The sequence below is a fragment of the Balaenoptera physalus genome (genome assembly GCF_965194825.1).
Source record: "Balaenoptera physalus genome assembly, chromosome: 2".
Taxonomy (NCBI): Eukaryota; Metazoa; Chordata; class Mammalia; order Artiodactyla; family Balaenopteridae; genus Balaenoptera; species Balaenoptera physalus.
In genome coordinates this window covers 156,444,000-156,459,709 of record NC_138883.1, presented here as the reverse complement: position 1 = coordinate 156,459,709, position 15,710 = coordinate 156,444,000, and the positions used below count along the sequence as shown (strand labels likewise).

At 45.2% G+C, this 15,710-nt stretch overlaps 1 long non-coding RNA gene across 1 annotated transcript in view; it reads right to left on the bottom strand.

Moving 5' to 3' along the window:
- LOC309655443 overlaps window positions 1–15,000 on the bottom strand; it is a 49,259-nt gene extending 34,259 nt beyond the window's left edge. The window contains exons 1-2 of the long non-coding RNA XR_014260841.1: window positions 5,348–15,000; window positions 4,131–4,201 (exon numbers count right to left, since the gene is read on the bottom strand). This is a non-coding gene — a long non-coding RNA (uncharacterized lncRNA). The remainder of the gene's footprint in view (window positions 1–4,130; window positions 4,202–5,347) is intronic.
- Window positions 15,001–15,710: the final 710 nt, after the last annotated feature.

The window sequence follows — 15,710 nt, the reverse complement described above, 5'->3', positions numbered from 1 at the left end:
GTTCTACACCAATATATGTGTCAAAATACCACTCACTAAAGTATGACATTAGAGTAATTTCTGAAACAGACTAACAGATGTAGAGAACGAACTTATGGCTACCAGGGAGGAGGGGTGCAGGGGAGGGATAGATGGGGACTTTGGGATTGACATGTACACACTGCCATATTTAAAATAGATAACAAGGTCCTACTGTATAGCACAGGGAACTCTGCTCAATATTCTGTAATAACCTAAACGGGAAAAGAATTTGAAAAAGAATAGATACATGTATAGGTATAACTGAATCACTTTGTTGGACACCTGAAACTAACCCAACATTGCTAATCAACTCTACTCCAATATAAAATAAAAATGTTTTTAATTTTTTAAAAAAAATTTAAAGAAGCAAAAATAAATAAATAAACAAATTCAGAAAAGTGCAAAAAAAGAGAAGATTTCTGAATGTTTTTCGGCAAACTATGAAGTAGAATCCTAAACTCTTCATTGACTCCTTTTGCAAGCTTTCATTCAGCGCTCTTCTATTCCTTGATCTAGGTGGGGCTTTAGGGAGGAAAGACATTCTTTGCCCTCAAAGAGGTCACAGTCTAATGGGGAAGGCAAAGAAGCGATCACTGGACTTGATAAACGCTTTGACACAGGTAAACATAAGGTGCTGCTGGAGCCGGTAAAAGGAGTCTCCATCCAGATCTGGGTGGAGGGAGGAGTTGCAGGGAAGGTTTTCCGGATGAGAGGACACCTGAATCAAGCAAAGGGGTCAGCAGAGCCATCAAAGACAATGACAGGCAGCTTGAAGAGCTGAAACATGGCCCACAGGCTGAGTGGTGACCGTCGGGGCTGAGGCCATTAGCCCAGACCAGATAACATCCTTTGCCACGGCATCCTGTGAAGTGGGGATGCAATCGTGGAGACAATGGGGACCTGGTAAAAGTTTAACAGGGGAGGACCATACTCATATTTGCTCTGTAGAAAGCTCACTCTGGCGGCAATTTTGAGATAATTGAAGTGGACGGAGATGAGAGACAGGGAGACTTGTCAGGACGCTGTTGGAAAAATCCAGGTTAAAAAAAAAATGAGGAGGATTTGAACAAGTGCCACGAAGAACTATCTTCAGGTAATAGCAACAGGGTTTTATGACCAATTAGAGGTGAATGAGGACGAATCGCGGACGGCTGCCAGGCTTCTGGTTTGGGTGGCAGGGTGGCTCACGGTACCATTCGCCAAAATAAGGAAATCCAGTTCCTTCCTTCTGCCTGTGGCTCCTTCTGACCTCTAGATGATCCCATTTCTCAAAGCTTCAGCCAGTCACCGGGAAATTCTGCCCTCAGTGGCTGAGGCCGGTCCACTCTGTGCAGACAATTTGGATCGACACCTTCTTTCTTCCAAAGGTGAGAACCAGGAAGAAGTTCTAATTGGGAGAGGCATAAACCTGGGCGTAAATCAACCAACCCACCAAACTGTCATCAAGGTACATTAGCAGAAGCCGTATGAAACCCTATGACCGAAGGAAGGCTTTCCTATGGAGACGTTTGCCCTCATTGTGAGGATTCCAATGCTTCCAGAGGTTGGATTTCAAACTCACTAATGTCTTTGCCAAAATAAAGCCAAATGTGCGTCTTTCCATTAGGTATCCAGGCAGGGTGTATATAATTAACAGAAAACAGGCCATGAAATAAATTCATTCAATGGAAAACTGTGTATGTCTTAGAAAATACAGCATATCTCACTGAGAAAGGTTGGTGCTATTTGAGAGTACAAACTCTTTGAAGGTTCCCGCTCATCAGTTTTGTTTGTTTTTTTTTTAATTTAAATCTCCATCGTGTATTGAAGTTTATTTATTTATTTATTTATTTATTGACCGCACTGCGTGGCATGCAGGATCTCAGTTCCCCAACCAGGGATCGAACCCGTGCCCCCTGCAGTGGAAGCGCAGAGTCTCAACCGCTGGACCGCCAGGGAAATCCCTCACCCATTTTTATTATGCTAAGGAATTCTGGCTCAATCTGAATTCATTTTGTTAAAATGTCTAGATCCATCTCGGATATTCTGGTTTGGGAATTGTACACTTGAAACGATGACCACACCCCACCCAAAGGTGAAAGATTTGGGGAAAAGAAATGTTTCCCCTGAAACCGTCACATTCTTGTCACTGGGAAGGAAGATGCTTGGACCTGGCTGGCAGCAGCGTTGGGAAGGATTAATGAGTGTTTGTAGAGCACTCCCAGGTCTGAAGATGAAAGACATCCTAGGAGCACAGCCTCTAATTGATGTTTGCTATTTTGAGTGTTTCACTAAAGGACTTTTCTCCATGTAAATGAACTCTCATCCCAAAGCTTTTAAGAAGGACATAGGATTGAAGAGTCTCAAGTGTAGTCTTCTACCAACATGGTTTTTTTCATCAGTAATTTCAGATGTGGCAATTTCACACTCAGTAGTGATTATCCCTGCTCAGGAAGAATATTGACTTCAGGTGCTGTGATTTCTTTAGGCTGAGTCTATTTACAGCCAAAACAACCATTTAATTCCATTTCTTTGGAAGAAAATCAAATACATAGATAAACAAATAAATAAACCCAAGCCTTCAAAGGGCTAAATGATTTACTTTCCAGTCTATTTTTAAGCAGCGCTGAAATAGTTTTGTTTTCCTTGTACATTGGAAATAAACAGGTGATCAAACATCTGGATGTCAAAGTGTATATTTGGTTTGGCTTCATTTCCCAATAAGTTGTTTTCATAATCCAGAGGCTCAAGGGAGAATCAAGTCGGTTCATTCAAGTCCCAAGACAGGCACTATTTCACTTTTAATTTAGCAATAAGTTATCCACCAGCACCTAACTCATTGCCCCATTTGGTCAAATGTCTATGCATCCCAGGTTAGAAAGTAAATTCAGTGTTATGGCAGACCTGGCCACTAAAGCAACATGCCTCAAATCTAAATAGAGAAGAACTGACTCCTTCTCTGATGACTTGCTTTTCCCAGTCCCAAGCAACCTAACAATCTTCCTTCTCCATCCTTCCTTTTCTCCATAACAGTTCATATTAGTATTTAGGACCAAAGAAGATGATGAGCTCAAACCCACCACATCCTCAGTTGAACCAGAGACTTAAGTTCCCACATCAGCAGATAAAAATTAAAGGACAGTAGTAATTATAGAGTAAACATTACATCTTTCCAGATATCCTTGATAGTGTCAACGACTAAAGAAGCAGAGACAGGGCTTCCCTGGGGGCGCAGTGATTGAGAATCTGCCTGCCAATGCAGGGGACACCGGTTCGAGCCCTGGTCTGGGAAGATCCCACATGCCGCGGAGCGGCTAGGCCCGTGAGCCACAATTACTGAGCTTGCGCGTCTGGAGCCTGTGCTCCGCAACAAGAGAGGCCGCGACAGTGAGAGGCCCACGCACCGCGATGAAGAGTGGTCCCCGCTTGCCACAACTAGAGAAAGCCCTCGCACAGAAACGAAGACCCAACACAGCCATAAATAAATAAATAAATAAATAAATATTTTAAAAAAAAAAGAAGCAGAGACACTCAATAAAGAATGGAATTCGGCCACCATTACACAGATCTTTCCAAATCTAATTTCACCAGCCAAATCTTAGTCTGGCTCTCCTAGAGTTGACCATTTCGAAAGAGATTGGACTTCAGGAAATGTCTCTGGGAAATTCATGACTTTATCTGTCACGTCGCTATCAGTCTCAAAAGAAAACAGCTGAGTTTGAGTTTGGGTTCATGGTGGACACATCTCTAAATTAAAGCAAAAGGGCCAGTCACCTTGTTTCCAGTTGGGGGGCCCTGGGCTTTTATGAAGCCCATGGTGCTTCCTTGATTATGAAGATTCAAGAATACAGGAAATGGGGACAAAAGTTCGCCTGATGTGTTGAAAACCATCTGAGGTCCTTTCATACACATAGCCTCCAGCTCCACACCCCCACCTCCAACCCAGAAAGCACATCCTTTGGGTCTTGTCTCTGTTAAGCTTATCCCCTTCACAGCTCCCTTCAGGGTCTTTTAAACATGATTTTGCCTCTTAAAAAGATTTGTTTCATAGATATGTTAATTTGTATAGTATTTTAGATTCCACATATAAGTTATATCATATTGTATTTGTCTTTCTCTGTCTGACTTACGTTGCTTAGTATGATAATCTCTAGGTCCATCCACGTTGCTGCAAAAGGCATGATTTCATTCTATTGGGTGGCTATACAGAAGAAATAAACACAACATTGTAAATCAACTATACGTCAATAAAATTTTTTTAAAAGATGCAGGGATCTTGATATTTGGTGGAGGGGGGGTCAGTGCACACCATGCCTTTCCCCGGGCACTGCACTCCCTCTACAGCTGGCCTGAATCTTGAGCCGGAATTTGGCTCAAGATAAGAGTTTTATCCCAAACTGGAGGTGAGTTGGGGGGCATATCAGAACCAGTATAGAGCACTGTTCAGGCTGGGCGTGCACACACAACACAGCAGAGGCAGCATGAGGCTGTTTGAGGAATCCAAGCAAATACAGCTCCATCGTGAAATCAGATTTCTTAAAATAAAATTAAATGAAGGGCAGAGCAATGATCATCTGTTATAAAGTTTGCCCGTGACAGTAAAAGCTTTGTTATCAGACCAGCATGGGGAGTGGGTGCTGGTCAGCCAGATCTTCTGGTTAGCTAAGGCTGGATTCGCATCGCCCCGGGAGCTTTGCCTCTTATCTCTTCTCCGTCTCTCCCATTTAGAAATGAAAGAAAGTGTATCTGGTTTGTGTGCAAGTCGCCATTTGCAGTCTAGAGAGATGGAGAGTTCATTTTGTTTGCCCAAAAGCAGCAGGAATCATAGGGGCCACTTTCTAGCCAACCTGCCCTGTGGGTTCTCGCTGATCTAGTCTAGTCAGTTTTAGCTGGCTACCAGGGTGAAGATGTTGTTTGGTTTTTTGTTTTGGGTGGTTTTTTTACTCTAATACTTTGGGGTTGATTTTACTACCAAAAACGGGGTTAACTTTTTATTAAATAATCTTCCAGTGGTAGACCCTCAAAGGCACAAAAATGGGAAAAATGAGCCTCAGGAAGCAGCAGAGAGGGATAGAAAGCTCAGCCTCCTGGGTGCCCACATGGCTCTCCTGTCTTTACCAATTATTACTCTACGGTCTTGAGCAAGTCAGGTCACTCCTTCGGCTCTTACTTTTCTCATGTGTGAAATGAACATATTAGAGCAAGGGATCCCTAAAGCCCCTCCCAAGCTAGGATTCTCCACACACCTTCAAGAGAAAAGACGTTTTACTTGAGCTCCTCCTCCACGAGCCTCCAAATGGATGTTGCCCTGGCCATCCAGACCATCTGAAGATCTTAAATAACTCACCGCGGCTGAATCCCCTGGAAAAGGAAGTTAGTTTTAGGTCAATCCAGTGCAAATTTTTTTGGAAAACTCCTGACATTCAAACTGGGACATCCAAGCTCACGTGCGTCCGTGAATTCTCTCCATTTTGGATGTAAAGGGAGCCCCGAGTCAAAACTTGGCCTTAGCCTCTTTGTTTGAAGCCAAGATTCTGCGTGCTGGAGCAAAGCAAATGGAACAGGAGCCGGGAACGAGCCAGAGCTTGACGCTGCCCCCAGGACATCCAGATGTGAGCCCCTGCTCGCCAAAATAAGGGCCTCCCCACAAACCCAGATCAGGCAGGGCTTCCTGTCAGCCCCATCACACAATGTCACAGCGAAACCATGTGATGGGAGACACCTTGGCTCTGAAGCCAGAAGTCTGGCTTTTGAGGCCTTGTGTTTCATTTATGGTGAAATGACTTGATCTCGCCTCTGAGCTTCCTTTTGTAGATCCTGATGACCACCTTTAGAATGATGATGGAGATTGAATGAAATAATATATAAAGTGCCACACACCATGCCTTGTATGTACTAGATACTCAACACATTGTGAATATTAATATTTCAGTGAGTGGCTTGGGGGTCTCTGGAGTGGTTTATGCAAATCCTTAGAAAAGGTTGACGGGAAACCAGCTTGCACTGGCCGGAAAGATGGGTCCAACTTATCTCACAGGCCTCCTTTTTATGAGGGTAGGAAGGAATTTCTACTCCTCAGGGGAGATTAAGAAATAGAAGGGGGCAAGATTCTCTTTGTCAAGGGTCGAAACTGACTCGTTCCTTCTGGCTGGAGGGAAGGGATGGCCCCAGAAGAACTTTAGGAATGAAGGGAATCAACTCATGAAGTGACACTGCAGTTTCTCTGTGCTAATAACAACAGGGAGGTGGGGGAGAAGCGCATAGATGTAAGGTTCAAAGAATACCGAGGATCACCTGCTATACGAGATGGGGCAGGCCAGCTGTAGGACAGAGGGGCTCCTACTTCCCTCCATAGGCATTGATTTGCCTTCCTACCTAAGTGGAAGCAGAATGGAAAAAGAAAACACACTGAAAACTGATCTTGGGACTGTCAGCACCATATTGGCCGATGCTTGAACTGCCACCTTCAAATCCCCAAACCAGAAAGGGTGCTTTCATTAAGAGTGTCAACCTCCATAAACATAACAGATTCCATCTCAGGTCAAGCAGCACCCAAAGGAGAGGAGAAAAATCCAGAAAGGAAGGTCCATGTCCACTGTCCTCCTGTTGAGTATCCAGGATGTCAAGACAGGGTCACGCTGAAGACTCATCCCTCTAGGCTTTCAGGGGCTTCACCTTTTGGTGGGGAACCCAAAAGAAAGAAAAGCCAGAAAAGCAAATGTTCCCTATATTTTGGTGCTGCCTTGTCTCTGCGTGACAGTCTATTTTTAAAGATAATGGATTAAAGGATCATATCATTAAGTTGAAAAGAGAGGTCATTATTTGGTACACCATCTCACTTTAAAGAGAATCCTTGGAACAAAGAGCAACGACTAAAGGTAATTAGCTGGGGACTCAGCTGTTGCAGACATATTATGGGTGACCCTATGCTATGTTATAGGGTGTCAGACAGACCAGAGGCCGGCAAACAAAATGGATTATTTTGTCATCAAATGTACCAGAGCAGGAGTCAAGAGGCCTGGGCTCCAGCTAGGTTGAAAATTTGCCATGAAACTTGAAAAAACCACTCATTTCTTGGGGCCCTGGTTGGCTCACCTGACAACGTGAAGGCTGGACTAAAATGACTCCTTAGATCCCAGAGTTAGTGGTGGCCAAGGTCATGGGCTGTAGAGTCCTAGACCTGAATCTGATCAAGTCCTGGCTCTGTCCCTTAACAGCTGTATGACCTTGGCAGTCGTCTATAAAATGAGATAACAAAAATATCTACCTCATAGGATCTGGGGGACATTCAATAAGTTAATGCACCAAGCATTGTGTGTGAGCACCAAGGTGGGAGAAAGGAGAGAGGATCCCTGTCTTCGATGGGTTTTCAAACAGTAAATGGAACTAAAATGAGCCCATTTGGTAGAAATAAATCTCCATTAAAGGAATAAGGTAGGTTTGTGCACCTGTGTGACTTGGGTCAATACATTTCTTTATACGAATTCATTCTTAACTAGTAATAGCTGTGATGCCCTAAAGGAAAAAAATCAACATGAATAGTTATATGAAAGATCCTACCTGGGCATCTGACACATAGTGGGACCTCGAATAAGTAGGTCAGAATTTGTACAGGGATTAACGCATCAGAGCAAGGTGTTTAAGAAAGGCAGAGATTGTAGGGCTTGGGGTCAGATGGTGCCAGCTTGAAAAGACAAGGAGGAAAAGAAATAGAAGAGAAGAGAGAGAAGAATTCTGAGCAAGGTGAAGGGAATTGAGGCAGTAAAATGGCAGCAGGAGATAAAAGAAGGTGAGTGTGTCTACCTGGCTGGGGTGGGAAACGCACGCCAGTCAACAGGATAGTGGATAGACTTCATCTCCAGGACCAGCTCCGGAGGATGGGCAGCGGCCGCCTGGAGTCCCATCCTAAGAGCAACCTGAGTCCTTCTTCAGGCTCCAGGAAGGGAGCAGGGATGGACCAGCATCCCCAGCCATGGGCAGCGCAGGCTGGTACGGGCCCCTCCTAGGCCGGGATACGGCTGTCGGTGGATGTTCTTGGGGCACAGGAGGAGAGAGAGAAGGGCACCCAGAGACTCAGTCATCCAGGGCCAAAGGGGTGCAGAGTAAGATGAGATCAAAACCACTCCCCAGGGAGAGGGAGAGGGGAGTTATTGTTTCATGGGTGTAGGGTTTCGCTTGTACAAGAGGAAAAGAGTCCTGGAGATGGATGATGGTTGTACATTATGAATGCATTTAATACCGCTTAAAAATGGTTACTATGGTAAATTTTAAGTTAGGTGTGTTTTACCACAAACCACAGTCTCTCCTCAGGACTGGAGAGAAAAGCAGCCCCAGGGAGGCAGATGGTCCTGAAGCCAGGGAGGAGAAATCTATTTACACTCAACACTTAGGATCTAACGGGGAAAAAGCAAACCGAAGGGCAATAAATCTTGACGATCATGATAGCAGAGTAGTAGAATTACGGGTGATTTTCATATATTCTGTATATTTTTTAAATGGGTGAAATTAAACCTGTATTACTCTTATAATAAGAAACAAACTACAACATTGTAAATCTGATATACTTCAATAAAAAAAGAATTTTTTTTAAAGAAACAAACTTACTTTTAAAAACATTTTAAACCTCTGGCTGCCAAACCAAATTTGATTCTTCTTCAGATTCAAAGTCAAACCACAGTATTCATAGCAAAGATAAGTCCAGAACCAGGACTGCCCATCAGATGAGGGACAGTCTCTATGGCTTTATTATGGTCAGCTTGTCCCCCACCCCTGACTTCTTGAAAGCCCTCCAGCATTTGCAAAACAATCCCAAGGCTTTTTTTTTTAAACACCCTCAGGAATTTTCTGCCTCTAAAACTTATCTTCTCTATTTTTGTTTGTTTGTTTGTTTTTTGGGGATAGATATTTGTGCTTGTGACATCAAACCAGACTGTAAATTCCTGAGGACAGAAACTGGGTTTGTTCCTCTTTTAACCACACTTGGCATTTAGCACATAGAAAGGGATTTCATCAACGTCTGTTAAATGATGAATGTTCCCTGTCTGTCCCCTGCCATTTCCCTGGCCACCTTTTCCCCTGGCGTCCTTTGCACCTGCCGGGGTGCAGCACTATTTCTTTCTGTTCTAGAGGCAGAGACGGAGATGCATTTTGCTGATCTCTGTCTAAGCAGAGGCCATCACCTGTCACTTCCCCAGGGCCTTGGTGTTTGGGAGCACAACCTCTGTGAATGCCAAGAGGTGACTCCAAACCCATGGTTAGTCACCCCAGGGCTGGCTACCGGATGGTGTGGTCCACTTAATAATAATACTTAATGCTTAAACTGCTGCTTCTACGAGCCCCTTCAAAGCCTTTTATGATCATTAACCAATTAAGGCACAGCCCTGCCCTAGTGACTACAGTTATAATTCCCACTTTACAGATGGGGAAACGGAGGCAGATTTTAGGTGAGCTGCCGTAGGCCAGAGTCCGCTTTCGAGCCAGAATTAGAAGTTGCGGATACCGACTTCTGGGTTGAAGCTGCTGTACCCCACACCTCTCTTATTCTAAATAAATGGTTCCTGAGTAAGTGGGTGGTCAGGCCTCCACACAAGAACTGTGTCTACAGTTTTTGAGGGATGAGTGTAATTCTTCATTCAGTACTTTTTGTCATTCTCCGGGCTGAAGTTGAGTTCAGCTTCCAAAGGGAATGATAAACAAACAAACAAAAAGAAAAAAAAATGGGTTTGCCATGGGTTTTTATTTTCTACTCTACATACTTTCTGAGCATATGTGAAATGCACATGGCAGTTTAGAGCAAATTGAATATTGTTACCTACTTCTGGCCACTCAGCGGCTTCCTCCCAGCAAAAAAGGATGTGAGAGAGAGAAAGAGAAAGGAGATGTAACAAAACTTAAAGCTCTGGGAATCCTCAGTTGGTGAGAGAAATGATAATAGCTGCTCACAGCCACGTGACATAACGTAGCAAATGACCAGGAGGATTAATACTTCTTGTCTTAGAGGTTAAGATGCTAAGTAGGAAATTTTGATTGATTTGTTTGGCAGAAAACTAAATGACTCAAACTATCCAAAAGAAAACCCAAGACTCTGAATGTCTGAGTGCAGACTCCAGCAATTAGCACAAAATGAAACTGGGCACCTCTTCCAACATAGCGTGTTTGGGGTTTTTTATTAATACCAGGACTGGAAACAAATATTTGAGATTCTTATAAAAGCGAAGTACCTCTGTCTGGGCCTTCTGGTCTATGAAAAGACTAAATGCCACAGCCAAGGGCATCCAGAGTACAGGAGAGATTTGGTGGGGTCCTGAAGGACCCCTTCTGGAGGGCCCAGCCTGCTCAGAATCTGGAGGGACCAGAGGGTTGGGGTCATTGAGAGGGTGTGCTGAGGACATGCCACACTTAGCACACATGAAGTCACAGAAATGAGGAGGGAAGAGTCAGGGGACCTGACCAAAAGAAAGGACGCAAGCTGAAGAAAAGGATGTTTATTGACTTTTAAATAAGACAGTATTCTGTTGTTCTACATCACAGTAACCCACATACGCAGTTTCCTGGAGGGAGGGGGAGTTGAAGATAACAACATGCCTTCCCCACCTAAAGCCGGTGAAGTACATATTTCTTGTGTTCCAAAAAAGAGAAAATTCTTTCTGTGCTGCAGGAAACTCTTAAAAGCGGGCACAGCCCTTAAGATTTGCAGCTTAAAAACATTTCCGTTTATAACTCCCTGAGATGTCCAGCCAAATTCATCCCATGCTCATTAGCAACATGGTTGAAAACTCGGAACAGAGAACATATTTTAGGACAAAATTAAGATCTTCCTCTTAGGGGTCAGTACAACGTGGTTCCCCAAACAAATGCCAGGAAACAAATGAAATCCTTAATATTTAAGTCACAAATTCCCTCTTTAGGCATACATGAGAGGCGAGTTCACGACAAATACAGAATTGAAGGGGGTTTTTTGGTTTGTTTTGTTTTTATGGAATTAACCATTGGAATTAAAGTAATTAAATGCTATTAGCCTAACCATTCTTGATTATTATAATAGCCCAGGTTTGAACCGAGTAAACTCAAGGTAGATTTCAGATCCCACGGATATTTGGCCTTGAACTCTGTTTCGTTCCTTGCAGAGGTGAAAGGAGCTAAGAAATAAATGCTGTGTGACTTGAAACAGAGAAAGATTTAGCCTTTCTCAAGCCCAAAGACCACCGGACACAAATATATGCTTATGGCATCTGTGCTCAGCCTTTCTCATCCCAAAGCCCCTGAATAGAGACAAAAGGGGATGAGATCAGAAATTTGAGAGGCTGTAACAGAGAGCAATATACAAGAAGCGTATGTTCCTGGGATTCTCTCCTACAGAAAGTGGCTGTGAGGCATAGCATGAGAGGTCCACTGGCGGTGGAAGAGTTAAAATTTTATCCCCACACCTAGGGTTGCCAGATAAAATACAGAACACCCAGTTAAACTTTAATTTCAGGTAAGCAACCAATAATCATTTGGGATAAGTATATCCCAACTATTGATGGGACATACTTTAACGTAGTACTCTTCATTGATCTGAAATTCACCTTTATGTGGGCATGCTATAATTTTATTTGCTAAATCTGGCAACCACAATCACAGCAAAAAGTTTTTTGCAATGTACAAAAGTGAAAAATCAGGGAAGAGGAATATAAGCACATTGTTTAGAGATATAAAAGAAACACAAAAATAGCTAAAACAGTTTAAGTAGTTTCCTCTGGGAGGCAGAAATTGAGGGTGAGGAAAGTTTGAACTGCCATTTTTCTTAAGCCTCTGCAGTAGCATTTGAATTTTTCATCTATGTATTTACATAAATTTGACAAAAATTTAAATTTCTTTTAAATAAAGAAATGACCTGTAATAAGCTAAATGGTAAAAGAATTTTAAAAAGAATAGATACATGTATAGGTATAACTGAGTCCTTTTACCATACACCTGAAACTAACACAGCATTGTTAATCAACTGTATTCCAATATAAAATAAAAATGAAAAAATAAATAAAATAAAATTGGAAGAAAAAGAAATGGCCATCATTAATTTTATTTTAACTCATTTTTCCTCATCAAAAAAAAAAAAAAAAGAAACTGGTATGACAAGTTTCAAGGGCATATGAGGAAAAGGTAAAAAAAAAATTGAAATAAAAAGAGAGACAGAGAAAGTCATCTGCCTCCCACTCTTTCCCAGTTCTGTGGGCAGGTGAATGCCGGCCTCCAGGCCAAAGAACCCCCAGCACGGTAGCGCTCAAAGCTTGCAGACCAAGTCAGTAGGAGACAGGCGGGTTTTTGCTGTGACGAGAGTGGGGATTAAGAATTTAGCTGCTAATGACTGAGCTCTTACTAAATGCCAAGCACCGCAGGAAGAGCTAGAGCCCATTATCACCTTTCATCTTCACGGCCACCCTACAAGATATTGTTATTGTCACTTTCAGATGAAGAATCAAGGCCATTGGAGGTCAAGTGACCTGCCAGAGACCACCTAGCTGGCAAGTGGTGGAGCTGGGATTGAATCCCAACACCTGTCAGACCGCAATCCCCTGCACTCAACCAACATGGTCCATCACCTCCCAGGTGTGATGCTGGGTGCGAGATTCTGGCAACAGCCCCGATTAGAACTCAGGGAGCTGAAGCTCCTCATGCCCATGGGTGCCATGAGAATGACCTTGGAGCATCCTCTGCCTTCTCCATCTCCCACCGTCATCGGGGTTCTGATGGCCTGAGATCCTGGTGCTTTGTCTCACAGTTTTCACAATGACCCCACCCAGGAAGAGAGCGTACCCCCGCTGGGCTTCCACCCAGAGTGCCTCCTGCAATGGATAAAGGAATCTAAGTGTCCCCCAAGAGATGCTTTGTCATGGGCCTCTTGAAAGCCTGGAATTTTTGGAAAACATCCCCAAGAAGGTACAACATCCCATGTGCCTGTCTGTTTCCCACTTGAGAGTGAAGGGGCTGGGAGAGAAGTTACAACCATCACTGGAGAGCTTTTCTGTGCCTGGGACTTTTCAAGCTTATGCTTCTAGAGCAAACAAACCTAGGGCAGCCCAAGACAATGCTGACATCTAAAAGCTGCCACTCAAATTAACACCTTTCTTCCCAGCTTTGAGTCCCTTCAAGCCACACCCCAACACGATGCAGTTATCTCCCCAGATCTGAGTTTTGGGGAATCGTCAAAATTCTGCTACCTTCCTCCTCATTGGTCCAGATTCAGGGTGGGAGAGAGAAAGAACCCTATAACAGGGGCAGTAGTGGCTACATGGTTCATCGTTATGATTATTATTTGCTGAAAGCCCAACTGCACATTCAGCAGGGTTGTAACTGCCCAGAACAGGTGGGGAATGTCCCCTGGTCATCCTCAGGGAAGCCAGCGGGCTCCCCTCTGCAGCATCAGATAATGGTGAAGATGATAAGTTTCAGCTCCTTGGGCCCGAGCCTCCTCCAGTATTTCATCCCAGTAGGGATCTGATTCCCTCCTAATGGCAGTTCTCTTTGATGTCTGAGATTCTCCTGAGGATAAGGGAGGTGACTTAGGGCTCCTGGCCTGACTCAGTTTTGACTTTCTTGCAGCTCTTAAGAATGACTCCATCCTGCAACCTATTTGCCAGGGTCTGCATGGAAGTTACTAGTGCCATTTTTAAAAAACAAACATCAGGCAAGGCCTTCTCTTTTTTCACACTAAGGATATAAGTCTTTAGCCACCCAATAGGAGTCCATTGTTTCAAGAAGCCAAAGGGACAGAATATTGTGAAGATTCTGGCCTGTAGACACTCTGCAGGTCCCAACTCTTCTCTGCCATTGAACAGAATTTCTGTGTGGGTCTCACTGACTAGCTGGGTGTGGTGTAGCTTAGGGAGTAAACTCAATACCCCATTTCATATTCAATCACAAATATTTATAAGCCACCAGCATGGAGGTCTCCATTTCCCTCTCAGCAGGTAAGTGAGGGTTGGCTTACCCATCCTGGGAAGGAAGCTAGCGGCTGGTGGGGCTGAGCCCCGGGTCAGGGAGTGGCGCCTACTGACGTGTCACCTCACTTGCTGAGTCACTGAAAATCCCCAAAGTGTCCAGCTGAGTTGGGAACTGTAAGAAGGAAACAGACTTCCGGGAGCTCCCCTGACTGGCGTTTGAGAATGGTCAGCAGCCCCATTGTTACTGTGGGATGGGAAGGGGTTTATCCCAAGTGCTCAAGGTCTGGACCAGAAAAAAAAGTGCTCGCATTAGTCAAATTCACACACACACACACACACACACACATACACCCCTCAGAACAATTGATAGCTTGCAGATGTAAACAAGATCAGATCACAGGGTCTGGGAGCCCAGGTGGGGTTAATTGCAGGAATGGAGCATCGAACACCAGCTCAGAGGCCACCGTGCAGCTCCGGGCTGGGCTCCCAACAGAACCAGGGCCTGGGCTCCCAACAGAACTCATCCAACTAGTGACTCGGTTTCCCCCAGGAAGTAGGTCACTGCCTTGGGAAAGGTCAGGAAGGTGAGATGGACCAAGAAGGTGGAGGGGGTGGGGAGAGAGAAGAGCTGGACCATGGGGCAAATTCCAGCAGGTCTGAATCCAACATCTGGGATGATAGGATTCTTCTGCGCCTGCTTCCTCCTTCCAGAACCTCATTCTTCCAGATTCCGCACCTTCTAAAGTAGGGACGGCTCCAGAGGCCTAAAAAATTCTGGACGAGGGGACACCCACCACGCTGAGATCTCTACTCCTTTAAACCTTGCAAATGCCTCCCGACTCCCAGCTACCTCCGCCCTCCGGCAGGCAAGCAGCAGCTCAAGGTAGGGCGCACGCAGCTGCCTTCCCTCTGCCCGGGAAAGGGAGGGAGCAGGTGGGGCCCCGTCCCAGCAGGTGCCTGGGCCTCGCCTTTTCTCCTGGGGCAAGAAGCAAACACAGGTGCCTCCTGCCACTCCTTCTTTCCTCCTAGTGGGAGTGGGCAGCTGGAGAGGTGTCCCAGCCGCTCCCTCTGGCTCCCCAGGGCTGGAGGCCTAGAGAGGGCCCTTTCCTACCAACCCTTTCCTCAGAGCAGAAGCCTGGGGACCCAAACCTCGCCCCCCCTCGCTCCTTTCCCACCAGTCCCACCACCTCCAAGGAGCTTTAGGACTCCCCGTAAGGTCTGCTTCCTCCACGACCCAAGCCTCTTCCTCAAGTCTGCCCCCAGCCAGAGCCCGGGCTGGGGGCACCCTGCAGGAGGCGGCCCCGTCCTCGAGGAGCTGACAGGTCCAAGAGCTCACAATTCGGTTAGTTAGGCTTACAGCCCCCCCGAAGCTCTGGTTTGATCTTTGAGTCCCCACTTCTGGATCTTATCTGACCCTGGACAGAACAAGACTCTGGAGAGCATACCTCTTCTCCCCCATTTTTGGTGCCCTCACTGGGAAGGAGACGGGAACAAGGATTCTTCGAGGCCATGAAGGTGGAGGGTGACGGATGGCCATCAGGTCTTTTCTAGAAGTTCTTCAAGGAGAACCTCAGGTCCAGAATTGATGTGTAAGGCTAAGCTGGAAAGGGTAATGTCAGGAGAATGAATGACACCCCGAGGGCCCTTCCTGGAAACGGCCACCATGCGTGTCCATGGACCCCTGCCTCCTGTCCCCATGCGTTCAGGGCTGCCAAGAGGAATCCCAGACAGACTGAGGTCAACCCATCACAGGACGATTCACCACCTCCAATCCATCCCAGCTGCTCC